The following is an 18922-nucleotide window of genomic DNA, read 5'->3' as shown; positions in this document are numbered from 1 at the left end:
ACTCAGCAGAAGTTCCTAGCCCCTGGCTTTGGATTGGCTCAGCTCCAGCCATTGTGGACATTTGGGGAGTGACCAGCAGATGGAAGCTGACTCTGTGTTTCCCCCTTTCTTTCTGTAACTCTGTCTTTCAAAATAATATATATATATATATATATATACATGTATATATATATATATATATATATTTAAAAGCAGAAATTCTTTAGTTTGCAAAGATTCATCATAAAGTATCTACAGGTAAGTGAAATGATGTTTGGGATCTACGGTAAAGATTACAGCGTGTAGAAGGGGGTGAGAAAGCAGGCACAGGTGGGAAAAAAACTGTGTAGATAACTTTGGAACCTGAATGAGAGCTACAGGAAATTTCTTAACATTACTATGTCTGCTCTATCATTATGTTTAATAAATTCTACCCTAAGCATTCGTAAAAGCTAACTCTGCCTTAATTCCATTTTCTGTCGTTTCCTTTTACAAAACTATAACATGCCACTTACAGATACAAAGAACTAAGAAAATTCCCCCTCATAGCAGTATGAAAAAATAATGAATAGCATAGCACTAAATCTTCCCCATACTTCACCAGTTATGACAAAAGGAGCCTATTTCTCATCTCCACCGACATAAAGTATTCACAGTGGACCCATGACTAGAAGGTTTTGATTTCATAGGAAGAGAATATAATACTTGAGTTAGAAATTCACGCGGATTTTTAAATAGAAAGCACAGACTGTTGTGAAATTAGTTTTCTCTTAAAGTGACATTGCTTAAAACTCACACTCAGCAGACCTAAAGCAAATTTTTCAATCTGCCAAACCTCTGTCACTAAATAGTGACTAAAATTTCAATTTGTTTGCATAGTCAAAATAACAGAACATCTTTCTCCAGGCCAAGGTTGATTCTGCAAAGATTCTGAATCTTGTTTTCCACAGTGAGCCAATGAGCCTGTTGTCTGTCTGGTCCCCGGGCTGACAAAGCTTCACATTGGCATGGCCATCTATCCTGATCCAGGGGAACCAGCGCATTGCCTGAGTCATGAGTAAACGTCAACTGTTCTCAGCAGCGAGGAGGGTAAGGACTGCAGAAGGATGCATGCATGGGGACAAGGGGGCCTTGTGAAAGAAATCTGCAGTTACTATAGCCTTAGGTCAATAGCAAACTCAACACAACAATCAGCAGATGAGAAGATGAGCGGGAATTTGGGCTTCACCACCACCACATGAAGGTTGATAGAAACTCTTGAAGATTGCCCATCATGTACAAATGAAGGAATATAATGTGTGTGTGTGTGTGTGTGTGTGTGTGTGTGTGTTTCTTTTTCACATACAAGGGTTGAGTGTATCAGTAGGATCATAATAAAGGCAACATCACAGAATCTAGGAGTCCTATCATGGCTTATGCTGAAAACTTTCTAAAATTATAAGGGGTGTTCAGGTATCTGACTGCCAGGGTTCAACTATAAATCAACCATGGCTTGGGTCTATAATATATATAATATATATTAATATAATATATAATATTATATACATTATAATATAATATAATTATAATATGTTAATATTATAATTATCTAATATATTATAATATATAATAATGCATGCTATCATATATTATATATTTATTATATGTTATAAATATAATAGATAGTTATACTCCTATAATTCAGTCATGTCTGTTACGCAATAGATCTAGGGAGCCTTCAGAAACATAGCACTTTCCTCCCGTGTCTTCATGAATATTTCATGTAAAGCACATAAAATAGCCCTGTGTACCAATTAGTAAGGGGCAGTGTCCACATCATACTGACCTTTCAAATGGCTGAATCCAAGTTAAATGTCTTCTTGCCAGATATTCTGAGAGACTATGCACTGTCCAGTCCATAATTTAGTGAATTCCTCCTCTGGATTACAAAACCCTGACTTCCAACAGACAAAACTGTTTCCAGGTAATCAGAGACTACATTTCCCAGTCTCCCATGCGGGAGTGGTCATGTGCCTATCTATGTTGCAGCCACTGAGAACCAACTAGAAACACAAAGTGGGATTTCTAGGAAATCTCCTTGAGGAAGAAGACTTTGTACTCCTTCCTATTCCTCCCCCACCCCTTCTTCCTGGAATGTGCCTGTGATTGCTGACCCCAGAACACAGGTCAAGCTCTAGAGAGGGAAAAATCCTTGAGCCGAAGGACTCAGACTTCTGAATAAGTCAGGCACGGCTTACTAGCCCGAACCTTGCCCTTCTAGCTCTCTTTCAAGTGGGAGATAACGTCTTGGCTTATTTTCATCAAAAGCCTTTTGCTTTGTTTTTTTGTCAGGGTTTTGTTTTCTTCACACAGTCAAGCAAGCTCTTTTAGATATACTTAGACACAATAAACATTGACTGAAAACACAAATTTTGTTTACAAATGTGTGTGTCAGCTCATATCGGGGTGGAAGTGAAGTTTGCAGCATGAACCTGCCGAAGGATGTCTGAGATGTGGACAGGTCAAGATAACATAGAAGCCAAGTACAAGGAGACAGGTACAGAGTTCTGGAAGGACCATGAGCCTCCACACTGGACTAAGAGCCATGGTCAAAGGAAGGGAATTCAGAAAGTTCGTGGAAAAGTGGAATCAAGCAAGATTATTTTGGAGTAAAAAAAAAAAATTTTACAATCTGTGCAATTTTTTCATCAGCAGCATTTCCGATGAGCTTTCTGGAAGACTCCTCAAATGCATGACTTCCAAAAATTTTTCACACCAAAATAAACTTATCTTGTAATTCCAGTTTCCACGAACCTTTAAAAGGATCCCTGCTCTTATAGTATAAATAGCATGTAGCAAATTGGTGGTCGGGGGCTGGCTCAAGAAAATAGTAGATTAAACAAGAAAACAAAAGACATCTAGATCCATGACTCCTAACTCTGGAGAGGAAAAATGTTGCCATCTCTGGGACTTGAGAATGAGCCAGAATATTTTGGCAGCCAGACTCTGAGTGTCAGTAATTTATAATAAGCGAGAGCCACTTGCCAAAACTGTTCCTCGAACAAATCCACTCCAAATTTAATAGGGAAATGTTCCCATCCACACCAAGAATTGTTCCTTTAGTGACAATAGTTGTTGTGTTTCGCCCAGCCTGGATGAAGTCACACACATGGAGTTATGTTCTAAGAAATTGTGGGTTGTCTTTCCCTGTAGCACCAAATGCAAATTCAGTGCTATCAGCAGCATGAAGAATCCAGTCAGTCTGGCTGACCTGGAATTTAATTTTCTGTGGGAAGTTGATTGATGGGTCTCCTGTTGTGCTCCCAGAGCAAGCCAAAATATTCATCTTTACTTTGTGGCTGACTGCCTGTTCCATAACTGTTCAGTGGGTTTTCCATGGTGTAAAGTAGCTCCTACATGCAACCCTTGCTATTTGCTAGTTACATTTCAAAGCTAGAGAACTTGTAGCATTCAGCTGGCACTGTCCCTCGGTTCAGGCATATGCCAAGTTAAGAGGAGCCAGGATTGGTGATTACATAGAAAATATGAAGGCAACATTCCCCTGTCACAGACGCCATGGGTGAACTCAGCAGTCTAGTCTACTAGTTTGCACACTGGTTCAACATTTTCGATTATGTAATCATCTGGAAATAGAAATAACTCACAGGAATCTTCAAGGAAAGCCATTTTTACTTTAGATACAAACCAAATCACCCTACATTTTCTTAAAGTTAAAAAGAAAGATTAATTCTTAATGTTCCTGAGAAAGCAACAAAAGATGGTTCAAATGCTTGGCTCCCTGCACTCATGTGGGAAACTCAGAGGAAGTTCCTACTGGCTTGAGACCAGCATAGCTGGTCATCTGAAGAATAAACCAACATATGCAAGATTTCTCTCTCTCTATCTCTCTCTCTCTAACTCTGCCTTTCAAATAAATAATTATTTAAAAAAAAAAAAAAGAAAAGAAAACCACCTTTTTTGATCAAGCATTTTTTACTCTGATTGGTCCAGCCCCAACCATTGTAGCCATTTGGGAAGTGAACCAGCAGATGAAAAACCTCTTTCTCTTTCTCCTCTCTGTAACTCTGCCTTTCAAATAAAAAGTAAAATAATAATAATAACAATAAATAATTTGTGGTACCAGCATTGTAGTACAGTGGGTTGAGCTACAGCCGGCTATGCCCACAGTCCACATGGGAACATGTTCATGTCCCAGCTTTGCCCTGTTGATAAGCCTGGAAAAGTTGAAGAGAATGACTCAAGATAGAACGTTAGGCTTCTGATTTCAGCCAGGTCCAGTTCTGGCTGTTGCAAGCATATGGACAGGAATTAGGGATAGATCTCTCTCTCTCTTTCTCTGACACCCTGCCTTTCAAGTAAATAATAAAATCATCTAAAACACTGTTATTTATCTTTATTTCATCCTCACCTGTGAGTCCTGTGTTTTACCCGGCAATGCTGCAGCAGGTGATTCCAGACAGGAGTGTAGGAGTGTTCAGTGTCATTCATCCAGTTCTTCTGTGAGTTCCAAAAATTTTTAAATAAAAATATGAAATACCTTTCTACATATTTATTTAATGATGTTGCTAGGATTTTAAATATTAACTATCAATTGTATTTAGAAAAAGGAGACTCATTGGGGCTGGGACTTACCCTGACTAATTAATCCTCCACCTCCCAGCACTGGCATCCTATATGGGCACCAGTTCGTGTCCTGGCTGCTCTACTTCCCTTCCAGCTCCATGCCTGTAAAAGCATGGCCTGTAAAAGCAAGACCTGGGAAAGCATCTGAGGACAACCCAAAGCCTTGGAATCCTATACCCACTGGGGGACCCAGAAGAAGCTCCTGGCTACTAGTTGGCTCAGCTCAACTCTGGCCATTGTGACCTTTTGGAGAGTGAACCAGCCAGATGAAAGATCTTTCTCTCTGCCTCACATTTTTCTGAAAATATGCGTTTCCAATGAAGATTAAGCTTGAAAGAAAGAAAGAAAGAAAGAAAGAAAGAAAGAAAGAAAGAAAGAAAGAAAGAAAGAAAGAAAGATTCATTTACATTGTTTGAGAGGCAGAGACACAGAGCTGATTACCTTGTTTACTCCCCAAAATAACCTCTAAAGCCAGGGCTGGTCAAGCCAAAGCTGGAAGTTAGGAACTTAACCTAGGTGTACCTTAACGGTGGCATGAGCCCTGCTACTCAAGCCACGAATTACACTTTCAGACTGTATTCACAGCCTGAAGAGAGCAGGGGAGGAACAGACAGTTGCAACTGGTTAGGGAAGGAAATCTCTTTGCCCCCACAGGCTTGAAACTCTCCTTCCCTCCCCAGCAACTGGGTGTCATCTCAGGGTCCCGTAAGGGAAAGCATGTATATACCCTCCCAGACCTGGGGAAACCTCTCCTCCCGCTTCTGTTGGACCACTGAAAACCACTTCAGTATGAGATAAACTAAGCCGACCCAAAACACACCAGGAGGCCTCTGGAAATTAAACCACCTTTGGAAGCACATGATATCAAAGTAGGCCAAGATTCATGAGCTAAACCCAACAGAAGGACTTCCTGCTAAAAATAAAAAGGCCTAGATGGGAGCCAGAATCTCCTTATATAATAAAAATGTACAGAATGCAATAAAAAAAAAAAATCACCTGGCAAACACACAAACATCACAACACAAAGAAAGAAGAAGGCAATCAGCTGGCACCAAGTCAGCATGAATCAGCTGCTGGGGCTGCGTGGTCAAGACTTAAACAAACACAACAAAAAACCCTTCAAAAGTCAAGTACAAATTGTTTTGGAAAAAAAAAAATGAAAAGAAAAATCTCAACAAAGACAATGTCAACACCCTTCAGGAATATAACAGTGGATAACAGATTTCCTTAAAGGAAAATCTTTTAAGGAACTGGAGGAACAGTAAATAAAGCCAGGGTAATGTGATATAGACCACTTAATCAAGAATAATTAATATCCAGAATAAAAGAAATGATGTTTGGAAGTACAGAAAAAAAAAATACAAGTTCTCTGTGCTTGATGGAATTTCTCAAATACTCGAGTTAAAAACAGAAGAGCAACTTCAAAGCTATACTAATCTAAGGAACTCAATTCTTACTTGCCCTACAGCTATTGCCAAGAATTTAGTAAAAAGATCAAATCTCAGAAGTCTCTCTAGCAAACTAAAGGAGCTGAATTTTCCAAACGTTAATTGACAATGGAAGGAAGCTAGGTAGAGACAAGCAATTCCCAGAGCTATTTCTACAGACATCTGTCTACTCAGTGGAAGCGCAAAGAAGTGAGACAAAGGTAACAGGGATATAGTCTGAGTCCCCAGAAACACCTGTGCTCAGACTGGACTGTCCATCGTCAACAGAAACATTTGGTAACTATAAATATGATCAAAACAAATATATGAACTCTGGAAATTTTCACAGTCCAAAGATAGGTTCTTGCAGCAATAATTCTGTTACTTCTAACTGTACCAGACCATAAGAATTTGTGATATTTAGCACATATACGTGTTTTTAATAATGCACTCAATTTACACACAAATTAAGTTCAGAAAATTTTGATAACTTATCCAAGGCTACACAGTTCTGTGATACTTGCTTAGGAAAAGCTCAGTATTTATTGTTTTTTAAGGTAATCACATTCCTTACTTTTTAGTTTTTAAGATTTATTTATTTTTAATGGAAAGGCAGATTTGCAAAGAGAAGGTGAGATCTGCTGATTCACTCTCCAAATGGCCACAATGGCTGGAGCTGAGCTGAGTTAGGCTGATCTGAAGCCAGGAGCCAGGAGCTTCTTCCGGGTCCCAAGGCTTTGGGCCATCTTCTACTACTTTGCCAGGTCACAAGCAGGGAGCTGAATAGCAGTGGAGCAACCAGGACATGAATCAGCACCTATATGGGATGCCAGTGCATGCAAGGTGAGGATTTAGCCACTAGGCTACTGCACAGGCCCAAACCAGTGTTTTTGAATACAACTGTGTGCTCCATAGCTGCATCCTTACCCCTCAGCATGGTACCACGTCCCATTCACGAGGGTGAGCTCCTACGCACAGGTGGCATTCCTGCTGCTGTTCCCTAGCCCCTAATGTTTCACCTGCAGATGGCCACTCGCAACTTACTAAACTTCCAACCCTTGCTTCTCATCCTCACTCTCAGCAGATGAGGTTGCTTTGTATTTTGCTGAGAACACACACTCAGAAGGGGAACTCTGAGCCTCAAACTCTGCCCTTCTGCCTGTTGCTACAGCAGAACTTACTCTGAGGTCCTGTTTCTTCAGACAATCCCTCACCTCGGCCTGAGATCCCTCTCTCTCCTATTCAGGGACTCCTCCAGCAAGTCTCATTTCTCACCTGCATTAATTTCCCTTTCTGCTGAGTCAGCTGCATCAGTCTATTATTATTATTAATTACTATTATTTCTCCCATCTTCAAACAACTCAAAAGCAAAACTCACAGCTTACAGTTAAGGTCTCCAATTTTTCCATTCTTTTTCACATTATTCTAAACAAGCTTTACTTCCTCTTCTCCCATGGGGAAAACATTCTTGTTAAGGTCAACAATGACCTTGCCATTGCTATTTCAACGGTCAATTCTTGTGCTGAAACTGGTCTTTCAGCAGGACTTGAGACAGAGGATCACGCCTTCCTTGACTTGGCTCCTCCCTCCCCTGCTGCCTTTCCTCCTTGCCCTTTCCTTGGTCTTCCTCATCTGTCCACTCTCCTAACATTAGTGTTAGGAATTTTTGCCATTTATTCAAGACGCCAGACACTAGCGAGCCACACACGAGATTTCTACTAGTTGCACAGAGGGACTGCATGCATGCAGAAGGGGGTAAAGCAGGCAGAGAGAGCAGAGATAACAGAGTTAGAGAGGGGGATTCCTGCCATACTGGCAGGAGGGGTGCTCCAAGGGACCCCAGAACAGGAGAGAGAGGGCCGTGAAGGCTTGAGAGAGGAAGGGGTGATGGCAGAGAGGAAACAGAGTGAGCAGAGAGAGGAAGAAGAGAGGGGATTTCTACCATAGTGCCAGGAGGGGGGCTCCGAGGGACCCCAGCGGGGAGAGAGAGGGCCTCATGTATACAGGAAGGGGGAGAGAGAGAGAAATCAAAAGAAAATCCGGGAGACCACAGGGGCAGGTATTGGGAGTATAGAGCTGCAGGGATTGGTGGATAGGGCTGTCAGGTACAAAATTGGGCTCGTAACTAAATAGCATGAGACTTTACAAAAATGAAACAGAAACCAAAACTTAGAGGACCTAAACAATAAAGGAAGCAACTGTTTAAAGTGGTGGCAGGTCATTTAAAATGGTGGGGGGTCTCATCAATCTTTATGGGCAGATGTTCAAGTTACTCCTCACAATTAGTGTGCCTGAACTTCAAGTCTGTTATTTCCTCTACCTTCTCCCATTTCCTTCCTAATCTCACCAAGCCTTCTTCTAAGTCTCTTTTTTATGCTCCTGCACTCAAAACTCCTATCTCCAAGCCTCTCTCTTGAACTCCAGATTCAGATATCCAACTGTCTGTTTGCATCTTCCCATTGGTATCTTAGTCTGTCCCAAACCCAATTTCTGATCTTCCTTTCACATCAGTCTTAGTTTGGCAAGAAGCAGATGGTACATTTTAATTGGGCAATTTGAGGCCAGTTCAATAAAGAGGCTATTTACAGGATTAGAGAAACCACAAAGGGCAGTGCAAAACCCTGGAGCTAATAAAGGCTGCATTATTCTGCCAAACCCACGAGAAGGAAGGCACAGTGGTTATCAGCAGAGAGAGAGAGAGGAAAACAAAAAGGGAGAGGTGGCAATCAAGTGATGAGAGCTGTGACCATAGTGCAGCCGGCTTAAAGCACTCCTCCATCCTTTGAACTGTGCAGTAGTGCTCCTCATGGGCTGAATATCCACCAGAAAGCCAGGGAACAGAAGCCCAGTGGTCCTCCATGAAGCTCAGAGTCCTGGGCCCCAGGGCAGAATAAAGAAGGAGGCGCATTTAAAAGCACAAATGGCTACGACTAGGATCTTCCTCCTATTGGCTAAAGACAAGACATACTATCTGCTATCGCAGGCAAAATCAGAGATCTCTTTGACTCAGATCTCACAGGCTCCACCTGACCAACACCTCAAGCTCTCACCACTTCTCGCTGCCTCCACTGCTATGACCTCATGGAACTGCTACTGGCACTTGCCATTCACAGCTAATAGGTCTGCTCTTTTCCATTTTTGTTCCTGAACACACAGCCTAAAGTGGAGTAACCAGAGGATGTTTCCACGTCTCTTTAAGAATGCATGCATTTTGCCTCTGTTGTTTGGTTCATTGGCATGTCATTGCTCATAGTTTTCCCTTGTAATCCTTTTTATTTCATTGAGGTTGGTAGTAGCAACTTCCATTTCTGATTCTAGTCATTTCTATCTTCTCTCTAAATCTAGCTAAAGTTTTTATCAATATCGTTGATCTTTTTAAAGAGTCAGCTTTTGGTTTCCTGGATTCGCTCTATAGTTTTCTATTCCTTAGTTGATTAGTTCCCTCTCTTATCTTTATTATTTCATTTCTTCTGCTTGCTCTAGCCTTAACTTTCTCCAGTGTCTTAAGGTAAAAGTTTTTGGTTTTTTATTCAAGATTTCTCCTTTTCAATAAAGGCATTCATTCATAAATTTCCTGCTGAACACCACTTTAGCTGCATCCTGTAAGTTTAATATATTGTGGCTTATTTTTCATGCATGTCACAACATTCTCTAATTTCTCTAGTGATTTCCCTTTGACATACTAATTATTCAGGAGCACGCTGTTTAGTTTTCACATATTTGTAGGCTTTCAAAATTCCTTTTGGTCATTGATTTCTATCTTCATTCCATTATGGTCAGACAACATATTTGTGCATTCTTTTGTTATTTTTATCCTTTTAAATTTAAACACACTTGAAGATTTTGTATATTCTGTTGTAGAATAAAATGTTCTGTTGACATAGGTTAGTACAATTGATTTATAGTGCTTTTAAGTCTTCTATTTCCTAGTTGGTTTTCAGTTTAGCTGTTCTATCCATTTTTGAAAGTGAGTATTCGAAGCTTTTGATTGTTATTAAATCTCCTAATTCAATTTTTGCTAAACATATAGGGGTGCATATATCCATTTTATCTTCCTGATACACTCTTTTCTCATTATCTTTAGTTCCAGCTGTTATTTTCAAGTCTATTTTGTCTGACATTCCAGATTTCTTGTAATGGTTGTTTGTATTTTTCCATCCTTTTACCATCTATCTATTTGGATCCTTAAAATAAAAATTATGTTCCTTTAGATAGCATGTAGTTGGATCTTACTTTATTTTTCAATTAAGTATCTGTCTTTGGATGAGATAATTTAATCCACAGTCATTTCATACAACTGATATGGTCACCCTTAAGTCTGCCATTTTACTTTTTTAACACTTTATTTGTTTATTCCTATATGTCTCATACCTTTTTGAAGCTCTTTTAGTTTTATTGCTTTCTTTTGCATTTCGTGAATGTATGGAAATATAGCATTTAAATCTCTTTCATGATGTTTCAATGTATTTTTAAGAAATTACTTCTTTGGTAGTTGTCCTGGAGGGCACTTGGTTAATCACAGCTTGTGATTTGTAGTAATTTAACTCCACCACATTATAGAAAGGTTACTGGCATGCAGTTCTGTTTCCTTTCCTCCTTTTTGTGATATTACTGTTGAACATATTACATCTATACATGTCACAAATCCAACATTACATTGAAACAATGATTATCTTATGTAATTTTTTGTCTTTAGAGAAGATGAACAAAAAAAGAATAGTTAGTAAATGTTATTTATACCGCTTTTGTTATACTAGATATCAACCTTCTTAATAATCAGTTTTCTTCATTTCATTCCTGTAAGTTTGAGTTACCAAGCTGAGTCATATCCTTAGCTTCATAAAGCTTGTCTTCTACTCACTTCATGTTATTATTGACAAATTTTTTACATATTCATGTGCTATAGGATCCCAAATGCTCTATATCTCTATTTCTGCATATACTTCCTTTTAAATCAAGCTAAAAGAACAAAGTGTGTTTATGTTATCTTTAGTGAATCTGAACTTTCTGGCTTTCAGTCTGAGTATTTTCTTCAGTGTTAGTTGTAAGGTAAATCTGATAACAGCAAAGCTGCTGGGACACTATTATGTGGAATGCCTTCATTCCTACATTCATGTTTTAAAAACAACTTTATTGGTTACTAGGCTCCTAGATAACAGTTTTTTCACTGAGCATTTTAAGTATATTCATCCGCTGCCTTCAGATCCCATTGCTCCTGGTAAGTCAGCTGTTATTCTTACTCAGGTTCCCTTGTAACAGGCAAGACATCTGATGCACACCGCGGTCCAGTGTGTCTCCTTGCTTTGACTGCTAGAATGTTCGCGACAACAAGTCTATTCGTGCACATCACTATAGTTATCCTGCTTGGAACTTATTGAACCTAGGATTTGTAAACTAACGTTTACAAATACATGTCAACTTTCAGACAGTATTTCTTCGACCATAGTCATTCTCCTTTCTGAACCTCCTCTCTTTCTGTTGTTTCCATTGTATGTATGTTGGTATACTTAATGGTGCCTCACATTTCCCCTAGTCTCACAGTTACTCTGGATTGACGATGGTGTTCGCAGGTTGTTCTTTGTTCATTTCCATGACAATAGCCAGCTGTAAAGCTCACTAATCTTATTCATCATTGCTATTGTTTTCTTTTTTTAAAAAAGAGACTAATTCATTTATATGCTTATTTATTTAATTTGAAATGCTGAGTAACAGAGAGCGGGAGAAACCTGTCTTGTGGTTCACTCCCCAAATGGCTGCAATGAACAGGGCTGGGTCAGGCAGAATCCAGAAGATCTCTTCTTCTGGATCTCCCACATGGATGCAGAAGCCCAAACATTTTGGCAATCTTGTGCTATTCCCAGGTGCATGAGCAGGGAGCTGGACTGGAGATGGAGCAGCCAGGACTTGAACCAGTTCCCTTATGGGATGCTGGTGCTGCAGGTGAAGGATTAATCTGATACTCAGAGCACGAGCCCCTCCTATTGTTTTCAACAGTGCTTTGCGGGGTGGGGGTGGGGGGCACAAATTGCTTTAGTGGTGAATCCTATAAACTACTGGCTCTTCAGAATCTAATTCCCAAAGTTAACATTTGGGATTTATTCCAGGCCCTGGGAGACTCTTCCAAGCTCTCCTTTCCTCCATCTCTCTCTCTAGAAAATTAGCTTGCCTAGCACTGATCTCTTAATCTCCAAAGAATCCGTCCATCTTCTCCCAACTGCCTTTCACCACAATGGCTTTAGGCTTGAACCTCTCTACTGTGCCCTAAAGGAGGTCATTGATAAGGGAATTTGGTATCTTGGTTCTATGGAATGCTTCTCTCCATGGGAAAAATCTTTGAGTCAGGGCACATGACGCCAAGAGTGGGGACGAAGGAGTTGAGATCAGTGGTTTGGCATGCAGCAGGCCCAGGTCTTCTCTGCTAGATCAACCTACCCTGAGGATCCCCAGAGATGCTACGCCCAAGCGGCACAGCTTCCACCCCATTAGTGGGAACAGGGCAGAAAACAAGCTCATTCACAGATTTTCACAGTTGTGCTCCAAATTTTAGTTAATTTTTCAAATAACTATTTTTTTAGTTTGCTGTCTGTTCTTTGGGCCATTTCCAGAGGCCTTGAATAGTTGACTTGCAACATAATTATTATCAGTTCCTCTGGTGAGTGGCTCCAAAGAGTTCCTTACATGGCCATGTCAGAAACAGAAATATCCTCCAGGGTTAAGTTTTTAACTTCTTTAAGATTCATTTTATTTGAATGGAAGAGCATTCAGAGGGAGAGAGAGAGACAGACAAGAAACAGAAAAAGACGCTCATTCATCTGCTTGCTGGTTCATTCCTCAAATGGCTGCAACAGCTGGAGCTGGGCTGGGCTGCAGCCATGAGCCAAGAACTCTACCTAGGTCTCCCACATGCGTGGCAGGGGCTCTCAGCACTCAGGTCACATTCTGCTGATTGCTCAACACTTCAGCAGGAATTTGGACTATAAAAGAATCAGTAGGGGGCCCAGCCTAGCAGCTAAAGTCCTTGCCTTGAATGTGCTGGGATCCCATATGGGCACCAGTTCTAATCCCAGCAGCCCCGCTTCCACAGCATAGGACATTCAGCCTCTGGAAATAGTCTTCTCACAAATGGATTCCTAGGGTGGTGCAGAGTCACGCAGAACACATGTGTGCCATGTCTAAGTGGTCTCTGACAACCACCAGGACTTGATCATGGGATGGAGAGTACTACCCCACTGATCCAACTCAATCCAACCACAGCCCAGAGGCCCCACTCCAAGTACCACAGCTATAGTAAGCTCTATCTTCTCAGTATCTTTAAAACAAGCTTTGGGGGCCCGGCGGCGTGGCCTAGCAGCTAAAGTCCTCGCCTCGAACGCCCCGGAATCCCATATGGGCGCCGGTTCTAATCCCGGCAGCTCCACTTCCCATCCAGCTCCCTGCTTGTGGCCTGGGAAAGCAGTGGAGGACGGCCCAAAGATTTGGGACCCTGCACCCGCGTGGGAGACCCGGAAGAGGTTCCAGGTTCCCGGCATCGGATCGGCGCGCACTGGCCGTTGCAGCTCACTTGGGGAGTGAATCATCGGATGGAAGATCTTCCTCTCTGTCTCTCCTCCTCTCTGTATATCTGGCTGTAATAAAATGAATAAATCTTTATAAAAAAAAAAACAAGCTTTGGAGAATTAAACTCCTGGGCTCGAGAGAACCAATAATCAAGAAGTTGCTTCTAAGTGACAAAGAAAACCAGTGTGCATTGGGCATTTGAGTGATGTCAAGACAGAAAAACAATTCAATGTGACATATTGAGAAATCGGCTTCCATAAAATAACATTTCCTCTTTCAGACAAAATGACTTCTGGTGGTGAGCCTTTAGAAGATCGGGGCAACTGCTGTAATGAGATGCTCTACACTTATGGTCAGTTATCCACTTATACAGGTGTTGACTGGTGTGAAAGGGGCAGGGGGCACCTGACTTCTGGAGAGGTATTTACCTTTGGGAGTCTGTAGGATATGCAAGATCAGCATTTATCTGGAATAGGAAGAAAAGGAAGTACCAGGTGAGACAAGAGTTGACCCCTAGTTTACTACCTGGTCCTTGATCATAGTAAGCTGAGGGTCTCCGCACTGAAATCTAGAAAGTTCTCCCATTGTTGTGTAAGAGGTTGGTGCTTGTTACTCAGATCTCAATATGAGCATCACCCCCTCTGAGAAGCTTTCCCGGACCTTCCCACTTGAAATGCGGAGGGGTTCTGTGGAGGATATTGTATCACAAAATTACACTTTCACTTATTTTTTGTGTACAGCAATGCATTTACTCTCTCTGGTAATTATTAGAATGCCATCATTCACTTTATCAATATTTTTTATCGTCAGAATTTAGAATAACGATGCAGATAAGATAATCAATACTGGAGGAACGAAATGCATTCTTTTTTCTTCAGTTTCTCACCTCCTTCCAACTTTCTCTTCATTGTAAGTGTTACAAAAGCTGCAACAGGTCCCAACACAGTAGCCTAGTGGCTAAAGTCCTTACCTTGCACGCACTGGAATACCATATGGGTTCCAGTTCATATCCCAGCTGCTCTACTTCCTATCCAGCTCCCTGCTTGTGGCCTGAGAGAGGGTGGCCCAAAGCCTTGGGATCCTGCACCCACATGGGAGACTTGGAAGAAACTCCTGGCTCCTGGCTTCAGATTGGCTCAGCTCCAGCTATTGCAGCCACTTGAGAAGTGAACCAGTGGATAGAATATCTTTCTCTGTGTCTTTTCTTCTCTGTAAATCTGCCTTTCCAATATAAATAAATAAATAAATAAATCTTAAAAAGAAAAGTTGGTACAAATTTAACACAGTGATCACAGCTCTTCACTGGTTGTAGAACCTTCAGAATATTGTTCCATGAGAACCACAAAGGCCACTGGCGTGAGAACACATAGAAAGAAATGAACCAGAAATGTTTCTTGACTCACAGAGAGGTTGATAATGCTCTTGGATATTAACAAAAAAGATAAGCGGGCTTCACCGGCCGTTGCGGCTCACTTGGGGAGTGAATCATCGGATGGAAGATCTTCCTCTCTGTCTCTCCTCCTCTCTGTATATCTGACTTTGTAATAAAATAAATAAATCTTTAAAAAAAAAAAAGATAAGCGGGCTTTCCCTACAGTATCACATGGTGAGTTTTTATTGCTTAAGAATTTATTTGTACACAATCACATGTTCTTTTAACTCATTTGAAATAGCTAGGGCTTGGCCAGTCTGAAGGCAGGTGTACAGAACTCAGTCCGGGTCCCTGACATGGGTGGCAGGGCCCCCTTGTGAATATTAACATGAGACTAGAATCAGAAGTGGAGTTGGACTCCACTATGGGATACTAGCATCCTAAGTTGCTTTTAGTTGTGCCAAATGCCCACCCAGGCAACTTCTATCTTAATTAAATGCATTCGCTCATTTTAATCCAAAAAGTCCTTGCTGATATCTTGTGCTCCAGAAAATGAGCATTTTTTTTTCCATTTTCTCCTAAAGGGGACAACATCAAGTTCACTGTCTAGGCACTCTGCATGCGGCATGTAAAAATATCATTTGGTTTTCACATGAAAAAGGAGTAAGAGATGAAAGTTTGTCTCAAGAGGCACGGGATGTATTGAAAGACATGAATCACCGTGCAGATGTTGGAAGACAACTTGTATGACAAGAACCAAGGAGATTCAGATTTACTCCTTGACTTATAGGATCCTCAATATGTATTTCTTAGATGAATGAGTTTGCAAAGAAGGAACAAATATTTGGTAACTTACAGGCTGATGGAGCCAAACAACTTTTACTTAGTGAACATCAGGCTTGATGTAAAGCATGTGGATTTCCATTTAACGTAAACGTTTGTTTGTTAGTAACAAAAGAGTTAATGATTAAGAAAGTCACAGAACTTATCATCAACAGTGCATTTTAGACTAACAGAACTGGATCTTCTACACAAGTAAGTCTGAATTCATCACAGCGGGTGTTATTGTCGATTTGTTTGGTTTCTGCTGATGAATGGCTGCATGGTACATATCCAGAAGGAGAATGGAACAATAGCTACGCAAACATCAGTGACACAAAGGCAGAATGGAGAGAAACCCCAGTTTGTAACTACAGCCTGCCCAGAGGGACTGATTCTAATCAGAACACACAGACCTGCTGCTCACAGACCCTGCCATGCCAGAGCAGGACTCTGTGATCCAGGAACCAGCACCTCTTGATTTGCACATGAAGTATATAAATAACCAGTTGTGCAGGGCAGAGATAGGAGGGAAATGACATTGAAAGGGCATATTCATCTAGTGAAGACTCAGCTGAAACAAAACCAGAATCCAGAGTGTGTGGACAAAGAAACAGCTTTCTGCAGCAAAACCCAACAAGCTCAAACAAAGATACCGAACAAGCCGAGTGCACAGCCCTACCCTGTCCCAACACAGCACAGCTCACTTGGATACACTCTCAAACAGGGCACCTAGGCTGGTCCACAGAATTCAGTCAACATTTATCCAGCACAAGTCAGGAATCGCACCGTGGTACGTAGCAATGAAACAGACGTGCCGCTGCTCAAGGACTCCATCATTTAGGGTGAACAGCAGGTGCATGATCAATCACAGTCTACTTCGTGAGACAGGTGAAGAAGTAAGGGTGGGTACGGAGTGCCTGTGGGACCCAGAGAGAGTGTAGCAGAACAGCACACTCTAGTGGAAGGGGGCTCCTTGCTCTCAGGTGCAGGGGGCTGGAAATAGACTCTGGGTAGCTGACTGGCCTGTGCCCACCCCAATGGCAAAGCTGTGGGGCATTTGTTGGCTTACACTTGACTTTTGTTCTAGGTCTGCACTCTGCTCTGGGCAGTAGAGTGGGGCTGGAGTCACTACTTTATGCATTTCCCAGGAAGCCACTCCAGGACACTTTGTTTAAACTCTACCTGGACTTTCACAGCACCTTCCCCTCCCCCCCCCCCCCATCCTAAGCAGATTCCTAGGACATTTCATGCAGGTTTCTACCTCCAGGTGACTCTGGAAGTAAGACACTGGAATATTTTGTTTCTATTAAGTGGGTATGTGACAGTTTCCTAACACAAAGTAAAGCAGAACGTAGTTATATGGCAACATACATGCACGTAAAGCTTACCACATATTAATGAAACAACTGTGGGAGGTGTGGGGTAATACATTGATTAGCTTCTACCACTATCACAAATGCCACAGCAAAGTTCCTTAGGAAGCAAAGAGGTTTACTGTGTCTCACAGTTTGGGAAGTTCCTCATCCAAGGTCAGACAGGCCCCACAGGTTTAGCCATGTGGTGATGCTGGAGGCTAGCCACCATGGGTTGAGTGTCTTGTGGATCGATATGAAACCAGAGAACAGTAGGGTGCAACTCTCCGGTTTTTATTACCAACCCCCTGGCAGGAAGGACCTTTGATGTTCCCAGTGTTCTGGAGCTCTCTCCTAGGCCCATCTCCAAAGACCATGATGGCTCTTCTAAATCCTACAACTTTGCCACTGTGGTGATAAAGGTCTGAGTTCTGGAGCCCTGTCCTATTAAACCATACTGCAGCATTACAGTGACACAGGGGATAGGAAAGCTCTCTCCTCCTGGGAGGACTTGGACCAAGGATGGCTTCATACTATAATTAAGGATGGATGCTGGAGCTAGGCATCACCCCATCCCCTCAGGAGACAAGTTGCTTTCTCTCTCTGTGGATTTTATTTTGTTTTATTTGGGGGATAGTGGCGGTGGAGGGGTTAGATCTCTTAAAAGAGAATAGCAGTAGAATGCATTTCATAAGATGACTATAATGACTGAAGAATCCACAAAGAGCACTTAGAAGAATGTTGGCTCCTGAAGTCTAGTAAGTGTTATTACAGCCTAAAAAGAAAATGAACAATTGTACTGGTAAGAGAATTTTAGAGAATAGTAGTTGGGGTGAAGAAAACAAGACTGGGCTATTGGAGACAATTAGGAAGTGACTCCAGACGGGACATCGAGGAGATTCTGTGTCAGAGGGAAACTTCAAACTGAGATCAGGGAACAGCATTCCAGACCGAGGCAACTTCATAGGGCCCCTGCAGCAGGATCCTTCCTGGGGTAGAAAGAAGGAGGAAGCCCTGGGCGAGGCAAGGCAGGAGTCAAAGGAGCAGGCAGAGGCAGAGGGCCAGCACCTGAGGAAGGACCAGCAAGAGCTTTCTGCCCAGGAGTGCACTGTGCACAGGACGACCCTCAGTGCCTGGGTAGCTCTCACAGAGCCGAGCTCAAATGCAACTACTCCCTGACTTAGTGGAGGGCCACATCTCCATACATCCACTGTCCACTGCAAATGTTATCACTTGAAAATCCACTTACGACAAAGATATTCAGTAAGTTCATTTTTAAAAAGTGCATTATGGATGAGTTATGTATAGACTTTAATTTGTGTGTGTGTGTGCCAGAATAAACTTCTGTTTAACTCCATTTTCCCCTGAACTTTTAAAAGCATCCTTGATTCCCTGAACAAACATCCTGGTTTGGCCTGCGCTAACTTCAAGGTGTTTTCAACACTTGTATCCGCCTAGAACAGGGCAACATCCTCTAACAAAATTCTATCAGAAATATTGAACACCACACAAGATTTATCAAATGCTGAAGTGGACGCAAAAAGCAGATTAGCACTGGACCTGGTACAATGGCTCAACTGGCTAATCCTCACCTTGCAAGCGCTGGCGCTGGGATCCCATACAGGCACCAGCTCGTGTCCTGGTTGCTCCACTTCCCATCCAGCTCCTTGCGTATGGTCTGGGAAAGCAGCAGAGAATGGTCCAAGTCTTTGCAATCCTGCACTGGTGTAGGAAACCCAGAAATGGCTCCTGGATCCTGGCTTCATATCAGCTCAATTCAGCCACTGAGG

Source organism: Ochotona princeps, chromosome 27 (assembly GCF_030435755.1).
Source record: "Ochotona princeps isolate mOchPri1 chromosome 27, mOchPri1.hap1, whole genome shotgun sequence".
NCBI classification, from domain to species: Eukaryota; Metazoa; Chordata; class Mammalia; order Lagomorpha; family Ochotonidae; genus Ochotona; species Ochotona princeps.
This window is presented reverse-complemented; position numbering follows the sequence as displayed.